We start from the raw sequence: 24,749 nt of genomic DNA, 5'->3' as shown, positions 1-24,749 counted from the left end.
CAACCTATGGAGGAAAAATACCAAGTACAGTGGTACCTCGGAATACAAATGCCCCAGAGCTTGAATGTTTTGGAATCTGAACTTTTTTTTTGTAGTAAATTTTGCCCCAGAATCTGAACTCTGCTTTGGAATCCAAACGCCCTGCACATTGTATGTGTGTGTTTCTGCCCCAAAATCCGAACTCTGCTTTGGAATCCGAACGCCCTGCACATCATATATGTGTGTTTCTGCCCCAGAATCCGAACTCTTCTTTGGAATCCGAACACCCTGCACACTGTATGTGTGCGTTTCTGCCCCAGAATCTGAATGCTGCTTTGGAATATTTGTTAATATTTTACCTTAAAATCCAGTGTATTTACTGTTAAAATTTGAGTTTGTGGGACCCAGGAACAAATTAATCCAGTTTCTATTATTTTCAATGGGAAAAATTGTCTTGGAACTCGAACGATTTGGAACTCGAACAGGGTTCTGGAATGGATTAAGTTCGGATTCCATGGCATCACTGTTCTAAGAAATGCAAAAAGAGATTCAATGGTGGAGCCATGGGTGGAGAGAGGCTCACTTTGGGCTCAGGCTCATCCAGAAGTGGTGCAACTTGCTGTGACTGGTGGGAACCCCCCAGCACTGCCAGATGAAGATTACAGGCATCTGTTTTTCCCCTCTGGTGTCCCCTTCCTATGACCTAGCATCTGTGTCTCTGAATTTCTCGGTCCACACAAGACAAATTAGTGAAGATGAAGGAAAGTGTCTCAGAACACCACAAAAAGGGGATCATATAGGCTTTCACCCCTAGTTTCAGTGGTGATGGTTATCTTTCATAGACCAAACCTTCATTTTCCTAACTACTCTTATGTAGCTTCTTAATTTATTTAATTTATCTTACTTATTTTCAAAATCAAACTAATTTTTAAATCAAACAACTTTTTTAAAATATTAAACTTTATAAAACTTTTTTCTTTCTTTTTTGTTTAGAACCAACATCTATTTTATGTCAGAAAACCAACACTTATTGAGCGTCAGACAGTGCCACTGTCATGTTACTGAAATTTTCTTAAGCAAAGTGCAAAGATCATACTACTGATTTTATAAGTATAATGTTACTTATCTCACCATTCGCTTGATAACTTGTGTTGGCCCAAACTGCATTGTATTAATAACCGACGGGCCCTGTTTCACTGCGGACTGCGGCTTCCTCGGGGTTTTTATTGTCGGGTTTCTATAGATGAATAAATAAATAAAAGCAGTTCAGAACCCACGGGGAGGGGAGGGACCCAAGGCGTCTGAGTTAATCAAGGCCTCAGGCTCCTCCCTCTGTATCCCGTGTAATGTATGGGAAGGGGCCTAAGGTGTCTGAGCCAATCAGAGCACAGAGGATGCACAGAGGAAGGAAGGCCCGTCATTTTGGATCAGCAGGCCTTGAAGATGAAGGGACCATGCTTCACTTCTGCTTCCATCTTTAAAAAAAGGTATGGGGGGTCAGGGGAGCATCCAATGGCAGGAGGGAGTGAGCATCCCTCCTGCCTTTTGGGGGAAGGGGAGGGGTAGGAGTGGTTCAGGAGGCACCCTGGTGCAGGAGTGGGTCCTTTGGTGGCAGGAAGGAGTGGGCATCCTTTCTGTCATTATGTCTTGTGCAAGGGAGTGGAATCACCATGGCAGGAAAGAGTGTGCACCCTTTCTACTGTTTCACTGCTGAGGGGGTAGTTGGCATAGTAGGAGGGAATGGACATCCCTCCTTCTGATTTTTGCTAGTGCAGGGAGGGGGGATTCCCAGTGCTATGTTTGTTGTGGCTCATTGGGGAAGACAGTCATTAGGGGGGGACTTTTTTTCTTATGGGGCAGATGTTGTACTTGTGTAACATGCACAATATCTGTGCCCATATAAAAAAAGGTTTCATGAGGAAGGACTTAGCGAAACTTGAAGAACGGTCTGAAATTCGGCACCTAAGATTTAATGCTAAGAAATGCAAGGTCATGCATTTGGCCTGTAAAAACCTAAGGGAATGGTACAGTGTAGAGGGTGAAGAGTTTTTGTGTATGAAAGAGGAGTAGGATTTGGGTGTGATAGTATTGCATGTGATGATCTTAAGGTGGCCAAACAGGTTGAAAAAGTGACAGCAAAAGCTTTAAGGATGGTACTGTAGGCTACATAGAGGTATGGCCACAGTGTTCTCCCTAGCGCTTTTTTAGCCGGGCACTCCGCCAGGTTAATTTAGGTGAGCTGTCATCGCGGTCGTGAATCCTGCCGCTGCCCATGCCGCCACTCAAACATTTTTTAAAAACCCTCTCACTGGCTTGTGGATTCCCTGACCTGACTCGAGTCAGCACAGCCTGAAGTTCTGTGTTCAACTCCAGCCAAAGAAAGTAAAAAAAGAAAACAGTTTATTGAAGCGACATAAAAAGAGGAAAGATGCCGTATAGAAGAGAAAGAGGGTGGACACTGGATGGAAAGGGCAGAGAGAGGGTGGACAGTAGATGGAAGGGGCAGAGAGAGGGTGGACAGTATATGGAAGGGGTAGAGAGAGCAGAGGCTGGGTAGAAGGGGTAAAGATAGAGGGCAGATGTTGCATGGAAGGGAGAAAGGACAAATGCTGTATAGAAAGAAAAGAGCGAAGAGAAGATGATTAAAGCAGAAACTACAAAAGGTAGAAAGAACATTTTTTTTGTTGCTTTACATAGACTCAAGTAGTATTGTAACAGTATTGATAAAACTTTATAAATAGAAAATGGAAATAAGGCAATTTCTTTTGGCCTAAACCCCTTTCCTCAGGTCAGGACAGGATACCATAACAGCAGTATACTGTATTGTCGAAGAAAGATTTGGCCTCTGAAAGCTAATTGAAAAATTGATTAGTCCAATAAAATGGTATTTTCTTATTTCTCGTTTCTTGTATTATTTCTATTTGTTAATTTTTAAAGTGGTGATTGTTATGTATCAGTTTTTTCAAATTTACATCTAGTCTCTTTATATTTTGCACAGTATTAGGGGACATGTGTCACTGTTTCTGTGGTGTTGCATTAGTTTAACTTTTGTCTACATATTTCTATTTTTAATTTTGGGCAAGGGTGTTTCTGTGTTCTGTGAGTATGAAAAAGACATGGTTTTCTGTTAGCATTGACTGTACAAAATCAATTGACTATGCAGGATCTGGCTTGTTTAGTTTTACAATTCGTGTGTTGGTGTTCTAGTGCTCACTGCTGTGTTTAAGATGCTGCCTTTTCCTAGGTGCACCCTTGTTGTGTGGCTCATGGATTATTACTAAAAATAACTTTTTTATATAGAGGAGGGGGGTTGTTAAAAAATGATCAGCACTGGCTGTCATATATACTAGGTACGCCACTGGATTTAATGACCTTATTCTAACCTCCAAATTTCCCTGTCCCGTCCCACCCAGCTACTTTTTCATGCCACCCGGCTGGAAAAAATTTCTGGGGAGAATACTGGGCCAGTAGGAAAAAAGAGGTATTGCTATTGATGGCCCTTTATAAGATTCTGGTGAGACCTCATTTAGAATATTGTGCACAATTTTTGAGACCATACCTTCAAAGGAAGGCTACTAAAATGGTGGTGGTCTTCGTCATAAGGCATATGGGGACAGACTTAAAGATCTCAATATATATACTTTGGAGGAAAAGTGGGAGAGGGGAGCTATGATAGAGACGTTAAAATAACTACATGGCATAAATGCGCATGAGGCAAGTCTCTTTCATTGAAAAGGAAGCTCCGGGATGAGAGGGCATAGGATGAAGTTAAGATGTGATAGCTTAGGATTAATCTAAAGAAAATACTTTTTTTTACAGAAAGGATGGCAGATGCGTGGACTTGCACGTGGTATCTCTTAGGGAGGGGAGGAGATAGTGAATGTTGTGGATGGGCAGACTAGATGGGCCATTTGGACTTTTTCTGCTATCATGTTTCTATGTTTCTCCTCAGCCATTTCTTCTCCAAGTTGAAGAGCCCTAGCCACTTTAGCTTTTTCTAATAGGGAAGTCATCCTATCCCCTTTATCATTTTTGTTGCCCTTCTCTGTATCCTTTCTAATTCTGCTACATCTTGTTTGAGAAGCAGTGATCAGAACTGCACACAGGATTCTATTTGCTTTCCTAGCCGGTGCTGCACACTGAGCAGAGGGTTTCAACATATTATCAACGATGACACCTAGATCCTTTTTCCTGAGTGGTAACCTCTAACGTGGAACCTTATATCATGCAGCTATAATTTGGATTTCTCTTTCCCACATGCATCACTTCACACTTGCTCACATTAAATGTCATCTGCAATTTTTCACAATCCTCTTACAATATAACAAATTTGAAGAGCTTTTTTTTCATCTACAAATTTAATTACCTAATCCGTTATTCCCATCTCTAGATCATTTATAAATACCGTATATACTCGAATATAAGTTGAGACCCCATTTTTTCCCCCAAAAAGGAGGAAAAATGGTTGACTCGAATATAAGTTAGGCGGCTTACTATTCAAGTGCCCTGCCCTGTCAGGCTCTGCACCCAGCTCCCTTTCTGCCAGGCACTGCACCCAGCACCCTTCTCTCCCTCCCCTGTCAGGCATTTCACCCAGCCCCCTTCCTTCCTTCCTTCCCTGCCTCTCCCCTGTCAGACTCTGCACCCAGCACCCTTCTTTCCCTCCCTCCTTCCCCTGTCAGGCACTGCACCCAGCTCCCTTCCTGTCAGGCATTGCACACAGCCCCTTTCCTTCCTTCCCTCCCTCCCCTGTCAGACTCTGCACCCAGCACCAGTACTTTTCCCAGACACATCAAAGTTCACCTTAATAGAGCAGGACAGCTTCACAATAGAAGCAGTCTTCATCACCTGTGTGACCCAAAGATGCAAGAGTGGCCATGTCTTATAGAAGGTGCTACAGAGTGCCTAGCCAGTGTGAATCATGTATCCAACCAGTTCATGTTCTGCCCCTTGAAAATTAGCATTCCTCTAGTACCCCAGCAGTCATAGGGGAAGCCGGTATGTGTGCTGTATGCCTATGTTGATTAAGGTGGCAAGAATTTCTCCAGAGCATGCCGCTAATAACATGGCGGTGGCCACGAGACTTCCCCGATTGGCTCCACCCTTCCTCCTCCAGTCTGTCTCCACGCTGCTGTCGTCAGCGCTGGGGCATCTCGCCTCATTAGCTGTACTCGAGGAGGAGGGTGGAGCTCAGAGGGAGAGCGGACTGTTTAAAATTGGTGCTGCTGGGAAGCCCTGGCGTTTTTGGGCTCCTTGGCAGCAAGAGCTTTCCCTCCCTTCCCCCCTTTTCTGAGCGTCACCAGGCTGTATGCCTTCCTCCATGCTTGCTGTGCGCACAGTTAGGAAATTAATGTTAGCGGAATCTTTGTTTGAATTGTACTCAAGCGTTAGAGACAGGCAGATGATCAGTGTTAGTGAGTTAGAAGTTTTGCAAAACTGGTGTTGGCTGCTGTTACTTGTCACAACTGTGGAGGCACCCGAGCAAGAACATTTGGACAAAAAGACATGTGAATGGACTTAAAGGGAGGAGTTTAGCAATCCTCTGGACAAGAAATGTCTGCCTCTCTGGCATCCATGGCGGGTGGGCGGAGAAATGTGGCCTCGCTGGTAGGAAGGTTTGACGGGCCACAAGGGTTGAAGGACGCGCTCCCTCGCTGGTTTTCCATGGCAGGAAGCAATACGTCAAGAGTAAGACAGGCTCAGTTGCTTCCTAGGGTTTTATTTACATGGGTGTTATAATAAAGTTGTGGCCTTTTGTTCCCAAAATGTTGTTGTTGTCAATTTGTTATGAAGTGGTCAAGGGGAAGCCGGTATGTGTGCCCCATACCTACGTTATTGAAAATCACCCTCACTACCACGGTCCTGCCAACATAGGTCTGACGTGGTCCCTTAAAATTTGTGCATAAAAGAGGGGGCAGAGTATCTAGAGCAGGGATCTCAAAGTCCCTCCTTGAGGGCCGCAATCCAGTCGGGTTTTCAGGATTTCCCCAATGAATATGCACTGAAAGCAGTGCATGCACATAGATCTTATGCATATTCATTGCGGAAATCCTGAAAACCTGACTAGATTGCGGCCCTCGAGGAGGGACTTTGAGACCCCTGGTCTAGAGATATGGTGCAATAGAACCACCATATGTTCCACTTGATCACAGCACATAGAGACTGATTAAGCAGCAGGCCATACAACCTCCGAGTTCGACTCATCCAGTGATTCATGCAAATCTTCATACCATTGTCTCATGATCCAGCAAAGCTGTGCAGACTACTACTGGAATATAATGCAATAGCACCAAATTTGAGACTGAAACCATGCCCAGCCTATCTTGGCTTAGAGGTGAGGGACATTCCAGCCACAATATGCATAAATGCTTCCCATTTGAAGGCATTACCTCCCCGTTCCTACTTGAGAGATAAAGATCTAATGAGTTGATTGTAAAAACATCGCTGAGCACCATTCTCTTCTCAGGATGCAATTGTTCCTGGGACTAAGCTGCTGAGGTTGACAATCGAACAGATATTTCTAATTCAATAAGTATTAGTTTGCACTTCTGATGGTTAATGTTGACCTGCGTGGTAGAACAGCTTAGGGATTCAATAGACTAATTACCAAAAGCTATACAACAACACCGACAGGTTGAAGCAGTTGGGACTTTTCTCACTGGAAAAGCGGAGACTTAGAGGAGACATGATAGAAACCTTCAAGATCCTGAAGGGCATAGAAAAAGTAGACAGGGACAGATTTTTCAAATTATGGGGCACCACAAGTACAAGGGGGCACTCGGAGAAATTGAAAGGGGACAGGTTTAGAACAAACGCTAGGAAGTTCTTTTTCACTCAGAGGGTGGTGGATACATGGAACGCGCTTCCAGAGGCTGTTGTAGACAAGAAAACATTAAATGGTTTCAAAGAAGGTTTGGATAGATTCCTAGAAGAAAAAGGGATTGAAGGGTATAGATAGGTATAGACCACTACTCAGGCGATGGGCCTGATGGGCCGCCGCGGGAGCGGACCGCTGGGCAGGATGGACCTATGGTCTACCTCAGCGGAGGCAACTTCTTATGTTCTTATGTTCTTAACTGTTATTTTGTATTGAATGGTGAAATGTTGAGAAAAAAAAAAGTACAGAAATGTGTGTTTTTTTAATATCTATATACGTATTTTTCTTATTATTCTCTTGGCTTGAAGCCCTTTCTGAAATTAAAACCTACAAGCTTTTAATTTATATTCCGAGTGTGACTGGAATGCAAACCACGCTCAGCTTTCCAAAGCAGGAATATAACAGCAGAGTTTTCAGATGCAAGGCTGAGATGCTATTCCTGACTGAAAAACAAACATTGCACACACTACGTGTTCTACACTGAAATCTGTCTAAATTACCAGCCGAAACATGTTTGCTTTAATGAGTGTTATAATTGCAATGGGTAAACGGGCTCAGATTGAATTCAAATTCCTGTTCGAGACATGGATCATTACATTTAGAGAAGGGCGATTCCCTCCCCACCCCCACCCAAGCTGGATACTCATTTGCTGTCTTACTGCTTTTAGAAAATATAGCCTAGAACAGTGCTTTCCAAAGTTTATTCAATAAAATCCAATATAGTCATCCAATTCCATGAGCAGTAACCTGCTGGACAGCTCAGACGCACAGCAACCTTCATCTTTTTCTTTCATTTCTATATTAATCTTTTCCTATTAACAATGGAGTTCCTCACTTTTTATTCTCTTATCCTATCTCTCCTATCTTCTCTCTCTCCCTACTATTAATTATAAAATTTGTTTGTACTGTAAACCGCTGTGACAGCTATGCGCCCCAAGCGGTATATCATAATAAAACCTGGAACCCCATTTTAAACCTTAAAAACTCACCTGACCCCAGATGATGATAAAAAACAAATCAGCAGGCCTCCACTCTTCTTCCTTCTCTCATCAGTCCTCCCTCCCAATACTTATCCAAAGCATTAAGGGAGCTCTTTTAATAAAGGGTGATTACCGTAAATCTGGTCTAAATGTGTTTTAACACGGGACTTTCCTACTTACTAAGCCCAGATTTAACATGGTTAAGAGTATTTTCTTTTTTTATTTGCAGGTCATGTGCTCATGTTCTCTTTGGAACACAACGCCTGCATAAAATTAACACAGGAGCTCTTACCGTTTTCTATTTAGGAGGTGCTAAGTGCTCCTGTATTATCTCTGCATTATCCTGTTAAGGCTGCACAAATCCTAATGCGCTAGCTGGGTAATGCAGGAACACACACTTTCTGCCCCTGACAAGCCCCCTCAGAAACGCCCCCCCCCCCACAAACTAGTTAACTTGCAGGTTAGTGTGTAAAAACAGGCAAAATACCTTTAATGCATTCATGCAGTAGCCTGTTTTTGCACGTTAACTGCGCATTAAGGTCTTAATGCTCTTTAGTTAAAGGGCCCCTATGGTGTCAGTAGCGACAACAGTAGCAGCAGTTGTGTTTCGGTGTGTACTTACCAGACCCAGTACTCTGCATAGCTTCCCAGTCTATAGCAGTCCACACAGGAGGAAAAGGCAGGACCTTTGAATGTTCACCCATTCACAGGCTCCTTTTTCCTTACCTTTTCAGCTACTACTAGATAGACCAGGGGTGTCCAACCTTTAGGATTCACTAGGCCGCACTGGTCGAAAAAAAAATGTTTCTGGGGCCGCACAAACGTGCAAACTCTGCAGCAAGACAGAGGAGGGAGCCGGCAAGACGGTAAACACCAGGGGGCAGCAGAGGAAAACACTGCATCGCCCTTGACCGGGCCCGCATGCGGCCCTCGGGCCACAGGTTGGACACCCCTGTACTAGGCAATGGTCACAGTGGAGGTCCAGAAGGTGGGGGAAACAGGTCTGTTTCTTTGACACCAACTACTGATGGTAATCTCTCGCCTAGAAAGTCATACCACTTGATGTTCAGTACTATTTGGCTAGTCAGCATTGAATTCTTGGTTTCACTGTCAACCATGAGAGATATTCAGGCTGCAGGAGACAGCTGGCTATTAATCCTGAAGGCTATATGTGATAAACTACTTGAGTAATGGGAAATCTTCCCTTCTGCTGCCACCCAGAGCTGACCACATTCACCGGTCAGTTCACATGCATGCAAGCTGAGTCAGACAAACCTGGAGCTTCCTAAGAATCCAGGCAACTGCTATGTGGATAAGAGCCCTTTCTAAATATTCTTACAGACTGCCTCGGCACTAATCTAGATAGTGCCAAGATGGAGCACGGGTGGAGCACAGACATTTTACCTGTCTGGTGATATTGAGTCACTACCCATAAAGCTATGTGGATAGAGTTAGGCCAGCAAAAAGACTGACCTAACCTAAACCACAGTTATCTAGACAGAGGCCAACTATTGTCCTCTACATACATCTAGCATTGGTCACCACTGAATACATATATTCAGTGCTACTTTCTATCTGAATGGCCATGCTGAATATATGTAATTTATCTAAACATTGCAGCTGACACTTTTAAAACATACGTATAGCAACACTTAAATATTGGCATCAGTTATTTTTATCCATAATTTTAGGGTCTCTGTTCACGTGTTTGTCATGTTTACAGAACCATGGGCAGAGGAGAAGTGGTTTTGAAGTATGGAAAGAAAGAAATCTTTCATTGATGCATGACATACCCCAGAACATCACTGGAGTCAGTGGCGCAGTAAGGGGGTGGGGTGGGTGTGGACTGCCCTGGGTGCTCTCTTGGTGGGGGCACTGGTATCTCTCCGCCCACCCCCTATGCCACGCTTGTGCCCTCCCTCCTCCCCCCTTTAAATCTTTACCAGCGCAAGCAACTTCTCCGACTTGCTGTTCGAGCTGGCCTGACTCCCCTCTGAAATCACTTCCTAGTCGCAGGGCCAGGAAGTGACATCATAGGGAAAGCCAACGCTGGAGAAGCTGCTTGCGCTGCTGAAGATTTAAAGAGGTACTGGGGGGAAGGGAGGGTGCAAGTGTAGCATGGGAGGGTGAAGAAGCGGGAAGGTTGCCACTTACCCTTGCTATATCACTGACTGAAGACTTTGGAGGGTGCATCCTACTATGGATGCATATTGGGACAACATTTTATCTATGTACACTCTCTGAATTGCCTCCAACTCTGCTTGATATCTGATATCCCAGATCCTATATATGAGTTAGGTAGAAAAGTGAAAGCAACAAACTTATTAGCCTCATTCATAGTCAATGAATGAATATGCTCCGTCATAACTGAAATACTGCATAGATGAAATAGACATACAAATATATATGATTTGCTACTTTCCAACACAAATTCCTTTATGAGCATGCCAGAACAGAGCCATAAATGGAACATTAACAGAAATTAAACACAAGCAAATTTGGAACAGATGTCAAATGATTTTGCTGCACAGTGATAAAGCAGCTCATGAGGCAAGATTGCTGAGATAGAAGCACTCGGGTCATTCAGGAAACAATGAGATGCCCTCCTGAGGGAAATGCAGCTCTCAAAGAGGAATAAACCTGTGATAATTTCTTTTGATTCTAAATTCTCATATTGCAGCACCAGTGACTTTTTTGATTAATCATGACAAAGTATGCCATTTTGTTTTCAGTGACCAACAGTTTCTCTGTACAAAAATGCACACGTAGAGGTTTATGCACTAAAAGGCCTAGTGTTATGCAAGAAGACTTGAGCATGCAAGCTAAACTATTCTGAAGATGCAAATGAGGCTTTAGCAAGCCTTTGGTAAATTGTCAATGGCTCAGCTAACATGCCTTGGGGTGGGGTGGGGGTGAGGGGGCATCCTGCTGGCTTTTAGATAGAAACAGACAATGGAGATGGGAGTGATTCCTGGGAATTGGAGGACAGCGGATATGGTCCCTATTCATAAAAGTGGTCACAGGGATGAAGCAGGAGCCTCACTTCAGTTGTTGGAAAAATAATGGAAGTGTTACTGAAAGAAAGGATAGTGTACTTCCTTGAATCTAATGGGTTACAGGATCCAAGGCAACATGGCTTTACAAAAGGTAAATCGTGCCAAACGAACCTGATTGAATTTTTTGACTGGGTGACCAGAGAGCTGGATCGAGGACATATGCTAGATGTAATTTACTTAGATTTCAGCAAAGCCTTTGATACAGTTCCTCATAGGAGGCTCTTGAACAAACTTGAAGGGCTGAAGTTAGGACCCAAAGTGGTGAACTGGGTTAGAAACTGGCTGTCGGACAGACGCCAGAGGGCGGTGGTTAATGGAAGTCACTCGGAGGAAGGAAAGGTGAGTAGTGGAGTCCCTCAGGGTTCGGTGCTGGGGCCAATCTTGTTCAATATGTTTGTGAGTGACATTGCTGAAGGGTTAGAAGGAAAAGTGTGCCTTTTTGCAGATGATACCAAGATTTGTAACAGAGTAAACACCGAAAAGGGAGTGGAAAATATGAAAAAGGATCTGCAAAAGTTATAGGAATGGTCTAATGCCTGGCAACTAAAATTCAATGCAAAGAAATGCAGAGTAATGCATTTGGGGATTAATAATCGGAAGGAACCGTATATGCTGGGAGGAGAGAAGCTGATATGCACGGACGGGGAGAGGGACCTTGGAGTGATAGTGTCCGAAGATCTAAAGGCGAAAAAACAGAGTGACAAGGCAGTGGCTGCTGCCAGAAGGATGCTGGGCTGTATAAAGAGAGGCATAGCCAGTAGAAGGAAGAAGGTGTTGATGCCCCTATATAGGTCATTGGTAAGGCCCCACTTGGAGTATTGTGTTCAGTTTTGGAGACCGTATCTGGCGAAGGACGTAAGAAGACTTGAAGCGGTCCAGAAGAGGGCGACGAAAATGATAGGAGGCTTGCACCAAAAGACGTATGAAGAGAGACTGGAAGCCCTGAATATGTATACCCTAGAGCAGGGGTGTCCAATCTGCGGCCCCGTGAAGTATTTTGTACGGCCCCGGTCGAGAGCGATGCAGTGTTTTCCTCTTCTGCCCCCGGGTGTTTACCGTCTTGCCGGCTCCCTTCTCTGTCTTGCTGCAGCGTTTATGGGTTTGTGCGGCCCCAGAAATATTTTTTTTGGTCAATGCGGCCTAGGGAAGCCAAAAGGTTGGACACCCCTGCCCTAGAGGAAAGGAGAGACAGGGGAGATATGATTCAGACGTTCAAATACTTGAAGGGTATTAACGTAGAACATAATCTTTTCCAGAGAAAGGAAAATGGTAAAACCAGAGGACATAATTTGAGGTTGAGGGGTGGTAGATTCAAAGGCAATGTTAGGAAATTCTACTTTACAGAGAGGATGGTGGATGCCTGGAATGCGCTCCCGAGAGAGGTGGTGGAGAGGAAAACGGTGACTGAGTACAAAGAAGCGTGGGATGAACACAGAGGATCTAGAATCAGAAAATAATATTAAAAATTGAACTAAGGACAGTACTGGGCAGACTTGTACGGTCTGTGTCTGTATATGGCCATTTGGTGGAGGATGGGCTGGAGAGGGCTTCAATGGCTGGGAGGGTTTAGATGGGCTGGAATAGGTTTTAACGGAGATTTCGGCAGTAGGAACCCAAGCACAGTACCGGGTAGAGCTTTGGATTCTTGCCCAGAAATAGCTAAGAAGAAAAAATTAAAAAATTTAAATTGAATCAGGTTGGGCAGACTGGATGGACCATTCAGGTCTTTATCTGCCATCATCTACTATGTTACTATGTTAATGAAGGCAGATAAAGTCCACATGTTCTATTCTGTTGGCCCAATCATGCCATCTACTATCTTTTCCTCTCCCTTAGAGATCCTATGTGACTGGCCTAAGCTTTCTTGAATTCAGATACAGATTTGCCCCCCCCCCCCTCAAATCGGGAAGCCGTTCCACAAATTCACCTCTTTTTCAATGAAGAAGTATTTCCTCAGGTTACTTCTGAATCTATTCTTTCACCTGGATCCAGGGCCATAACAAGCTATGTGCAGGCAGTGCGCTTGCAAATGGCATAGGTAACAGAACACTTTTTTGTTTGGGGGGGGCTCGCAAGCTCCGCCCCAGACCCCTCCCAAGGTCCACCCCAGACCCTGTTCCCATAATAGTACTAATTGTCATACCATTTTTTTCCATTCATTTTTCATATATAATAATAATAATAATAACAACTTTATTCTTCTATACTGTCACAGTCGAGAAGAGTTCTAGGCGGTTCACATCAAAGAAGGCTGGACAATCAGCGAATTACACAATAAAATCAGCGAATTACACAATAAAATCTTATTAACAATACATAATGGTTAACCACAAAATTAAACTACGCAAAGCACACTATATGTTTCTCAACATTCATTCCATATCAGAATACCTGGCCTTGCTGAACACAGATAACCCCTATGAAAATACAGGACCACAAACTAAAAGTACTAATATGTACAAACAAAACCCTAATATACAAGACTCTGCATGCAGTACACCCCCCAGAGAAATAGAAACAAATGCATTTCTTCCTGAATAGTGCAAAATATAGACAGTAGATGTAATTTCTCAAAACTGACACAATTCAATCACTAAATTGAAAATAAAATCATTTCCCCTACTTTTGTTGCCTGGTGATTTGGGTTTTCAAACCATCTTTCCCAATCTCTGGCTACACTTCCTTCTGTATGTGCTCTAACTGTGTATCCAGGGCCACCTTATCCATTTGCTGTTTTTCTCTCCTTCACTTTCTGCCATACATCCGTCTTTAGCATTAACTTTTAACATTCAACTTTCTTCCATTTTTCTGCTTTCTTCTCAAAATCTATTTTTCCATGCCTTCCCTTCCCATCTATCCATATGTACCATCTCCTCCCTCTTTCTTCTCCCCTACTACCATCTATCCATAAGAAGCATTTCTTCTTATCTCTTCCCTGTCACACCCATTGCTGTGTACCATCTTCTCCCTCTGTCTCCCCCTTCCCCTCCATCCCTATGCACCATCTCATCTCTCTCCCCATGGGAGCCAGTCAAAGAAGCTGCTAATCAGGAGCACCAAAGCGTGCCCTTGTTCATTGCAGCTCAGCGGCAGAAGAAACCAGCCGCAACCGACCATGTTAGCAGTGGGGCAAGAGCAAAGAAAGCTCGCTCCTGTCCGCTGTACCTCTGGACCACCAGGGATAAAAGTAAGTGGCAATTTGGGGGGGATGCCACGGCCCCTGTGGTCCCCCCCCCGATCCGACGCCTATGGCACACTGTGCAAAGGAGACAGGAGCTCAAAAAATTAGTCATGTCTATTGCTTTCCCTGGCTGTAACTCAGTGGGCAGGACAAGAACTTAAGGAGGAGTATTGCGTTGGGTGCATTTCTGGCTCAGGACAGTCCTGCCTTCTTCCTATGCCCCCTCATTCTAGAACTTTCTTTCAACTGAAAGAGACTTGTTTCATTTGCATTTATGCCACAGTGGTCTCTATCATATCTTCCCTCTCCTGCCTTTCCTCAAAGTATATATAGTGAGTTATTTAAGTCTGTCCCATATGCCTTATGATAAAGACCACTGACCATTTTAGTAGCTGCCCTCTGACTGGCTCCATCCCGTTTATATCTTTAAGTTGTCTCCAGAATTGTGCACAATACTCTAAATTAGGTCTCACCAGTCTTATCTGCCTTGAACCGCAAGGTAATGGCGGAATAGAAATCCCTAATGTAATGTAATATAATACAGGGGCATTATTGCCTCCTTTTTCCTACTAGCCATTCCTTTCTCTATGCACCCAAACATCCTTCTAGCGTTCATCATCACCTTTTCTACCACCTTAAGATTATCTTATACAATCAAACCCAAGTCCTACTTCTCTTTTGTGTATAACAAGTTATTCACCCCCTAAACTGAGCTGTTCCCTCTGGTTTTTGCAGCCCAAATGTATGAACTGCCAAATTTCAGACCATTCTTCAAGCTTTGCTAGGTCCTTCCTCATATCCTGAACATCAGGGAAGTCTACCTTTTTGTAGATTTTGGTATTATCTGCACAGAGAGGCAAACCTTACCCAACAGCTCTTCAGCAATGATCGCTTACATGTAAAAAAAAAAAAAAACCTGACCCAAGAATTGAATTTTACAGCACACCACTGGTAACATCCCATTCCTCAGAGTGAGCTCCATTTACCCTTTGTTGCCTTCCTCTCAACCAGTTCCAAATCTAGTCATTTACTTTAGGGCCCATACTGAGGGCACTCAGTTTATTTACTAGTCATCTATGCTGAACTGTGTCAAAGGCTAAGCTAAAAAGCAGTTACTTACCGTATCCAGGGACAGCAGGCAGATATTCTCTACATGTGGGTGATGTCACCGACTGAGTCCCCTAACGGATGTTTTCGCAAGTAAGCTTGCTCGAAGACCTTCAGGCTTGCGATTGGTCCGCACATGCGCGTGAGCCCCTCCCGCCCTGCCTAGGGCATTCGTCTCCTCAGTTCAGATAGCAAGCAAAGAAGCCAACCACGGGGAGGTGGGTGGGTTGCGAGAATATCTGCCTGCTGTCCCTGGATAACACCTGTTACGGTAAGTAACTGTGCTTTATCCCAGGACAAACAGGCAGCATATTCTCTACATGTGGGTGACCTCCAAGCTAACTAAAAAGCGGATGGAGGGAAAGTTGGCAATTTAGGAGAATAGATGTTGCAAAGCAGATTGGCCAAAACGGCCAACACGCCTGGAGAAAGCATCCAGACAGTAATGTGAGGTGAACGTATGAACCGAGGACCAAGTGGCATCCTTACAGATTTCCTCAATGGGAGTGGAGCGGAGGAAAGCAACAGATGCCGCCATCGCCCTGACCTTGTGGCCTGTGATTCGACCCAGTAGGGAGAGACCAGCCTGAGCATAACAGAAAGAAATACAAGCGGCCAACCAGTTAGAAATGGTCTGCTTAGAGACAGAGTGACCCAAGCGATTAGGATCGAAAGAAAGGAACAGTTGGACAGCAGAACGATGAGGAGCGGTGCGCTTCAAGTAGAATGCCAGCGCACGCTTGCAATAGAGAATGTAGAGCCACTTCTCCAGGGTGAGAATGGGGCTTCGGAAAAAACACAGGAAGAACAATAGGTTGGTTGATGTGAAAATCAGAAACAATCTTAGGCAAGAACTTAGGATGGATACGGAGGACCACCTTATCGTGATGGAAGACAATGAAAGGTGGATCCACTACCAAGGCTTGAAGCTCACTGACTCGATGGGCAGAAGTGAGAGCAATAAGGAACACAACTTTCCAAGTAAGATACTTTAAGTGAGCCCGCGCTAGCGGCTCGAACGGGGGTTTCATCAATTGAGCAAGGACCACGTTAAGATCCCAAACCACCGGAGGAGGTTTGAGGGGCAGATGAACGTGGAAAAGTCCTTTCATGAAGCGGGAAACCACAGGATGAACAGAGATAAGCTTCCCTTCAATCGGCTGATGAAAAGCAGCAATGGCACTAAGGTGGACTCGAACCGAAGAGAACTTGAGCCCAGCGCCAAACAAGTACAACAGATAATCCAGGACAGCTGACAAGGAGGCGGACAGTGGCTCCAGCTGCCGAGTAGCACACCAGGAAGAAAAGTGGGTCCACTTCTGATGGTAACATTGGCAAGTGGACTCCTTCCAAGACACCTCCAGGACATCCAGCGCAGGCTGGGAGAACTGGAATGAAGGCATTAAGTCTCGAGGAACCAAGCCGTTAAATGCAGAGACTGGAGGTTGGGATGAAGCAACTTTATTAATTTTCAAAACTAATACAAAGTGCCAAGAATTGTACAGACAATAATCAACATAAGTACTTAAATTCCATCAATAACAATGCAGACGAAAAATATTCTTCCCCTCTCATCCAACAATTTAATCAAGAAATAAACCAGGAAGATATCCCTCCACCCACCCACCCCGTCCTGAATATGTATAAAAATAAACAAAAAATTTAAAGAAAGACAACTATGTTGAAGCAACAAAGTATGCCAACGGGCCCCAAACCAATTTAAATAATTTGCTATGCCCCAACATATCAGCATTCATCAAATTTGGTCTTTCTTAATAAAAAAGATTTAAATAAAGCATGCATGTTTGAGCATATTTTATGTATGAACGTTTGCACCTGCTTCTAAGCAAGATTTGTGCAAATATTTTATAAAGGCACATGGGCACCTCACTCAGTCTCAGCAACCAGGAGGAAAGCTTCCTCTTGCTGCATTACACACAGACTGTGGTGCCTTGGGGTTTCCAGTTCAATTTCTGTCCATACATTTTTCTGATTTGTTTCTGTAACTGTTTGGGTGCAGCTCTGTAGTAGTTCAGTTTATGTTGTTTTCTGAGTAGAAGGTATGCTGGCATTCTAGGGCCTAGTGTAATATTTATATTGCTGCTTGTCATAGGGTTGCTTTTGTGAGAATTTTGCAATGGCAGGATGGCTATACTAGTCCCAACCAAACTTTTGAGATTTTTTTTGTTTTTGCCTTTTTCCTCTATTCACTAAGGCTATCCCCGCCCCGCTGGGTCCACCTGAATCTCACGTAACTGTGATACATACACTGTAATCTATTACCCTTATAATATCGTTATTTTTCGTTGTTATTTTCTAAAACATGCGGCCTATTCCAAACAGGTCCGCTCAGACATTACCTACCAAAATGTACATCTAATACTCTTGCTAAGCAAATTGTATTTCAATATTCTTGATTTCTTACAGTCTATGCTATCTGTACTTCATATGTATATCTGCATATTGTGTTTCGCTGAATGTCCAGCTCTCTTGATTGTAAACTGCCTAGAAGTCGCAAGATTGTAGCGGTATAGAAGAATAAAGTTATTATTATAAGGCTTGGATTCTCTAATTGGCGCCACTGTAGACATCTGCCTTTAAAATGGCCGCCAGATCACATGTTAATCACGCACCGATTAAAGAATCGTGCATTCTGCATAGATAGGTGCCTAACTTTGATGTGAATCGTGCCTCCATAGGCACTCTATGGTGCTTAAAGCCACTTCTGGAGTTAGCCATGCCTACAATGGCATTAGGAACCATAAAGCACCTATGGAGGCGTGATTCTGGTGCCAATTTTTTAGGCACTGGTAGGCAACTTTAAAATTAGTGAAAAACATCATTTAAATGGCATTTTTCACTGAGCTTGGGTGCATTAATAAAAAGGGTGCAGAATCTGGGCCTAATTGTTTTTCTTTTCTAAGCTTGCTCATCATGTTTTGCTTAGCTTATGTTATCACCATTTGCCTTTATCCTTCTTCCCTCACTGTCCTTCACTACCTCCACCCTTCTGGATTCTCTGCCCATTTATCTTCTTTCTCCGTCACATCATTTCTCTATGTTAGGGCCATCAACATCAGTGATTTCTTTCCCTGGGAAGGGATCGAGTAGCAGAGGAATATACAATATGACATGGAGAATCAGATAAAAATTCCATTCAGTCCTGCATCCTGTCACCAACAATGGAAGTACCCAGAAAGTAGATCCATAGAACGGCAACATAGTATTACAAAGCATGGCTAACATAGTATGACATGACTTGGTAAAATTGATAAGGCAAGCAAGCATGCATGACAAAACATAGCATAGAAGACTAGCAACCCTATTGAATGTCTGCATCAATTTGTCCATTGTAACTTCCTGGGTAACTGACCCAACCTCTTGTAGTGTAATCCGACCTTGAACTGATTAGGTAAAGGCCGAAAAGAGTGGAAAACCTGATTAACATAACATGTTAGCAGGAATCTGAAGTGTATGAAGTCAGCAAGTGTGTGTGAGATTTAAGCCAAAGATGTTCAGCAGATCGGGCACAAGAGAGCAGTAGCAGATGTTGGAGGTCAGCCAGAGCTAGGGTTTGGCACGCCTTACAGAATATGAAATGGGAGGAGCAAGCGTATCTTGAGCAGAAGAGAGAACGGTGTTATAGGAGAAGACAGCTTCATTGACAGACTTGTGTGACATAGTAGTTTGGGGGGTGAATAGACAGTGGTGGAGAGAGTACCAGGGTCAATAGCCTGAAGATTCCTAAACATATTGGTAGTGATTGGCAAAGGTCTTGGGGGAGGGGGATGAATTGTGAACGTTAAAAAATCTCAGCATTGCTATATGCCCTGACCACACTTTCTGACAACAGATTCCATAACTTGATTGTACATTGAATGAAAAAAAACAAACAAACAAACCCAAAACATTCTCCAATTTGTTTCAAATCAGCCATCAATTTAGTTTCATAGAGTGTCCCCTAGCCATGATAGTTAGAGGTAGAACAACCTGTTCCATCATTGTATAAATTTCTACCATATCCCCTTTCGGTTGCCTCTTTTTCAAGTTGAAGAGCCCTAATCCATTCAGTCTTTCTTCATAAGGGAGTTGTTCCATCTCCTTCATCATTTTTATTGTCCCTATTTTTCCAGCTCCTCTGAAAAATACAGACAGAGGAAGGCTAGAAATGTACACAGTACTCAAGGGGTGTACTCATACCATGGATCAAGAGAAGGGAAGAGGTATTATGACATTCTTCTTATTTTCCATTCCTTTCCCAGTAATTCTTAACATTCTATTTGAGAGGCCTTTGTTGTTTTTGAGTGTCATGACCCATTGAGTTGAAGATTTCATGGTATTGGCCAAAGTATTGCTAGAATCATTTTCCTTTTAGAAAGCCACTCACTCCTCTCCTTTTCAGTTTTTGATCTGTAGGCACTAATTTATTTCAATATTTCAGCACTGCAGTTGATTCAATACATTCTTTAGAGTTTTTCCTAAAAGTAAGGAAGTGATAAATAAAACAATATGATTTTTTTAAAGCTGTTAGCAGAGCTGGATGCACTAGAACGTTACTGCTTTTAGAAATACACTGGCTTATTGTTCAGTGACACACTGGTAGCTGTATTAACACCTTTTGTGCCTGGAGGATTTTGTTACTCTGCACAAGAGCACCCCTGCTAGTCATTCCCAGCATGACAGCTTAACTGCTTTCACAGAAGCAAGAGTGAAGCTGGCTCTGGGTGAGTTTGTGCACCACGGTGTGCAGAAAGGATCACACATCTGTTAAACTGAACTACCTGTCACAAAACATCAACCAGCTTCTAATCCAGATCACCACTTTGGGTCCTAACTTTTGTGTATGAAAGAGAAGCAGGACTTGGGTGTGATAGTTCGAGGGGGTGCTGAACAGTTCTCAGTCCAACCAAGAAGAAAATGGCATGGAGCCTTGAAACGTACAAGTTATTCCACATAGTCATCCCTAAGTTCAACACACTTGGCACATCGTGGATTTCTAGTCACTGAAATACTGCTCTGCTGCTGCAATCACCTCCAAATCACTTGAAAACTGTCACCCTTGCAAGGTTTGGAAACGGAAAATATAGTCAGGTGGAGCAAGATCTGGTAAGTAGGGACTATTTTGTCTCAGGAGCATAGTGGCGTAACAAGGTTTCATCAACAGTAACTAGTCATTCTAAAAAGTTGGCACCAGCTTGCTGAAAGTGCTGAAAAATCAACTTGGAAGTGTCCAGTTGATGTTGTTTCTTGTCAGCATTCAAACATTTGGGCACCTACTTGGCTGACAGCTGCTCATGAATTATATACACCTAGTACATTTCCTGGATATCTGTAGTGTCTCAGCAATTGTTTTAGCTGATATTCGCTGATCTGCTAAAATCAGGTTATGGACATGGTCAACAGTTTCAGGAGTTGACACCATTCGAGGCCTCCCAAACCTTGCTGAATCTTCGATCTCGAAATCTCCATGCTGAAAGTCTGCACACCATTTCTTCACTATGGAGTATGATGGGAATTTGTCACTCAATGTTTGCATCATACATTCATGCATTTCCTTTGGAGTAAATCGCCTACAGAAATAAGAACTTCATGACAGCTCAGAGTTCCACACCTGAAAATTCCACACTTTTTGTTGACATGGTTCAATCAATGATATGAAACAGGGAACTGTGTGGTGCAGTGGTTAGATATACAGCCTCAGCACCCTGAGGTTGTGGGTTCAAATCCCACACTACTCCTTCTGACCTTGGGCAAGTCACTTGATCCCCCATTGCCCCAGGTACATTAGATAGAGTATAAGCCCACTGGGACAGATAGGGAAAAATGCTTGAGTACCTAAATGTAAAACCACTTAGTCTATAAGTGGTATATAAATACTTAAATAAATAAAAACATAGCATTACAATTCTGCAAATTGGCACTTTACAAAATAAAATAACATTTTTCAGCTACAGTGGCAAAATAACGCTCAGAATTTAGGAAGTTGATTGGGCTGAGAACTTTTCAGCACCCCCTCATATGTGATGATTTTATGGTCAAACAGGTTGGAAGCGACAGCGAAAGCTAGAAGGATGCTTGAGTACAAAGGGAGAGGAATGGCCAGTAGGAAAAAGGAGGTATTGATGCCCCTGTATAACATAGAAATGTGATAGCACATAAAGGCCAAGTGGCCCATCTCGTCTGCCCATATACAGCTTCCACTATTCCTCTTCCTGAGATTCCACTTAGAATATTGTGAGACCTCATTTAGAATATTGTGTACAATTCTGGAGACCGCACCTTCAAAAAGATATAAACAGGATAGAGTTGATCCAAAGAAGGCTACTAAAAATGGTCAGTGGTCTATGTTATAAGGTGTACATGGATTTAAAGATCCCAATATGTATTCTTTGGAAGAAAGGCAAGAGAGGGGAGCTATGATAGAGACGTTTAATCTAATCTAATCCAATCTAGTATTTCTGAATTGTGCCATGCCTATATAGGTTCAAGGTGACATATAATATAAGGAATAACAGAATGTATATGCTATATTATAGCAGGCTGAGGAGGACAGAGTTATGAATGGAGTAATGGGGAAGGGAGGATTGAGGTTCCATTACTGTACTGGTATAACACTTGAGTTGAGTTTGGGATTTAATGACACTAGGTTTAAATACCTACATGGCATAAATACATAAGAGCCCAGTCTCTTTCAATTGAAAGGAAACTCCAGAGTGAGAAAGCATGGGATGAAGTTAAGAGGTAATAAGCTCAGGAGTAATCTAAGGAAATACATTTTTAGAGAATGGGCGGTAAATGCGTGGAATAGTCTCCCGGTGGAGGGGGTGGAGACAAAGTGTATCTGAATTCAAGAAAGCATGGGACAAGCACATGGGATCTCTTAGGGAAAGGAGAAGATAGTATTGGCAAACTTGATGGACCATTTGGTTTTTATCTGCCGTCATGTTTCTATAAATAAGAAACCAGGTCGCTGGAGCACTCGCAAGTTTCAGTCCAGCAGATGGTTCAATAGCAGGCTTTTCAGAACACATGGGAACCTTTTTAATTCACACCGACTGCCCAGGCAAGAAGCGGGATTCTAAATTGATGAACCTGGCTTGAACATTCACTGTTGGCAGAAGTTAGGTGGGGGTGTTTTAGTAAGGGGCTTCCTCCCAACAGCTCTCAGTCATCAGTGCTGCAGGTGTAAGGACTCAACATTGCACATCTGTTAGTTTGAGAAATATTTAATTCATTCTTCACGGCCATTTGCTATCTCTGTCCATAACGGGCTCATAATCTAAGTTTTGTGCCTGGGACAATGAAGGGTTAAATGGTTTGGCCAGAGTCGCAAAGAGCTGCAATGAAAATTGAACCCAGTTACCCATGTTCTCAGGCCACGGGACTAACCATTAGGCTATTACAAATATTTAATGGCACTGCTGTTTTTTTTACTTTGGTGAATCTATTTATTTGGATTTATGCCAGCTACACCTGGAAGTGCCAAATACACTTTGTATACTGTGCAGTAGTGGAAGAATAATTACAATAAGAATCGCAGAGAAGGTGGCCAACACATACACACACGCGCAAGAAGCTTTTTGCTATTTAAACAGATAAATAGTATTAACTTTACATTATAGCCCATCGAGGGAGCCAGATTCCATGTTCAGCCTTTTGTTATACAATTTTTATAGCCCAATATATAAATTCAGTAGTAGGCAAATGGTTTCTCATCATCTCTTTGCAAATGTCCCATTAACGTAATTTTAGGCAGTCATCCAGAATCAACTGCATTGCAGTAGGAAATAAATTCAAGCCCTGGTGATAATTTTGAACTGGTTATTGTGCAGATAAAAAGCTGTACTGTAGAGGAATGCTCTACCATGAGCAATTGCAATCAACATTTGATGTTAACAGTAGATTTTCTAGGACACAACAAATAAAAGCCATATTAGAAACAAAGAAAACAGCAGATAAGAACCAGAAAGCTATCTAATCTGCCCCTTGCTGGCTGAATACTGTACAACCTATCCGATTTTACACGTCCTTGCATATAAAAATCCTTGATGTTTGTGTCATATTTTCTTAAATGTTATTAATATTTTGACCTCCACCAGCACCAGCACCACCACCACTGGGAGGCTATTTCATGACTTCTCTACCCTTTTAGTGAATTAATATTTCCTAATTTTACTGCAGTTTCTTCATTCTTTGAGTCTCAGGTCGTGACTTTTGTTTGAGAACTTGCAGTTGAATACAAGTTTAATATAACTGATTTTAACCAATCAAATGAGATAATTTTATAGAAGGATGCAATGTGTTCATTAGAACAGTGGTTCCCAACCCTGTCCTAGAGGACCACCAGCCAGTCAGGTTTTCAGGATAGCTCTAATGAATACGCATGAAAGAGATCCTCCCAAATTTTTAAACTATCCTTCCCTTCCATAAAAGGTATTTCCCATGTAGGCAAACTTGGGTCATCCCTCCCCTTTAGAATCACTGAGATCTGGAATAACCTCACCTCCCCTCTCCGAACCTCAAGCTCCCTCCAACTCTTCCACAAACACCTAAAAACCTGGCTATTCTCAAAACTGTAACACTTCCCCCCTCTTAGGCCTCTCACCTTCCCCCTTTACACCTAACTCTTTAATCTCTCCACTGTAGTTCCTCTCTCATCTTTCTTCCTGTAAACCGTGCCGAGCTCGCATTCGTGGAGATGGTGCGGTATATAAACCCAAGGTTTAGTTTAGTTTAGATCTGCCCCCATGCATATTCATTAGGGCTATCCCGAAAACCCCACAGCAGATCAACCAAGAAGAACAAATGAAACACTTTGTTACAACCCAGCTTAAGACATCTTCTCCCCTTCCCCCCCCTTCCAAGAACCAAAAGAAAACTGTCCAGACCCGGTGAGCTCTTATCCAAGGCTGGAACAAAAGGAAGGTACAGGTATGTAAGCACTAAGGGTCAGATTCTGTACAGGATGTCAATTTCTAAAGCCGACTAAGAAGTGGCTGAGAATTGCACATCAGCTCCCTATACAGAATCATGTCTGCTCTAAGGGACAACAAAAAACCAAAAAAAGACAATCCAACACAGTCTGCAGTGACACAGAAACAGCACAAAACAAAAAGAAACTGCAGACGAGCGTACAAGATGCAGGCTATGTTTATTACAACAATTATTTATTGTGGTTAATGTCGCAACCTTTTTACAAACCAGGGGATGCGACCCGGATTCTGTATAGGATGTCAATTTCTAAAGCCGCCTAAGAAGTGGCTGAGAATTGCACACCTGCTCCCTATTCAGAATCATGTCTGCTCTAAGGGACAAAGATAAACACAGGAGAACCAAATCCACAAACATAGTTGCAAGGCAAAGAGTGGAAATGTCCTAATAAGATTGGTGAACACTATTTATTACACAAAAGTCCTTTATTCATCAAATAACTGAACGGTTCAAACTCAATGATTCAACATGTACATGTTTTGGCCTCAACCAGCCTGCCTCAGGAGTTTGATTCTATGAGACCTAACGTACGCTGAAATCGAAACAGGCCTAACCAGCCTGATTCTCTAACCGCGCCA

General features: G+C 43.0%; 1 protein-coding gene across 1 annotated transcript in view; it reads right to left on the bottom strand.

The window, feature by feature from the left end:
• The window catches only part of MCC (MCC regulator of WNT signaling pathway), a 572,218-nt gene that overhangs the window by 468,383 nt on the left and 79,086 nt on the right, over positions 1-24,749 (bottom strand).

The sequence above is a fragment of the Geotrypetes seraphini genome, chromosome 1, assembly GCF_902459505.1.
Source record: "Geotrypetes seraphini chromosome 1, aGeoSer1.1, whole genome shotgun sequence".
Classification (NCBI taxonomy): Eukaryota; Metazoa; Chordata; class Amphibia; order Gymnophiona; family Dermophiidae; genus Geotrypetes; species Geotrypetes seraphini.
Note: the sequence above shows the minus strand (reverse complement) of the source record. Positions and strands in the feature narration are given on the sequence as shown.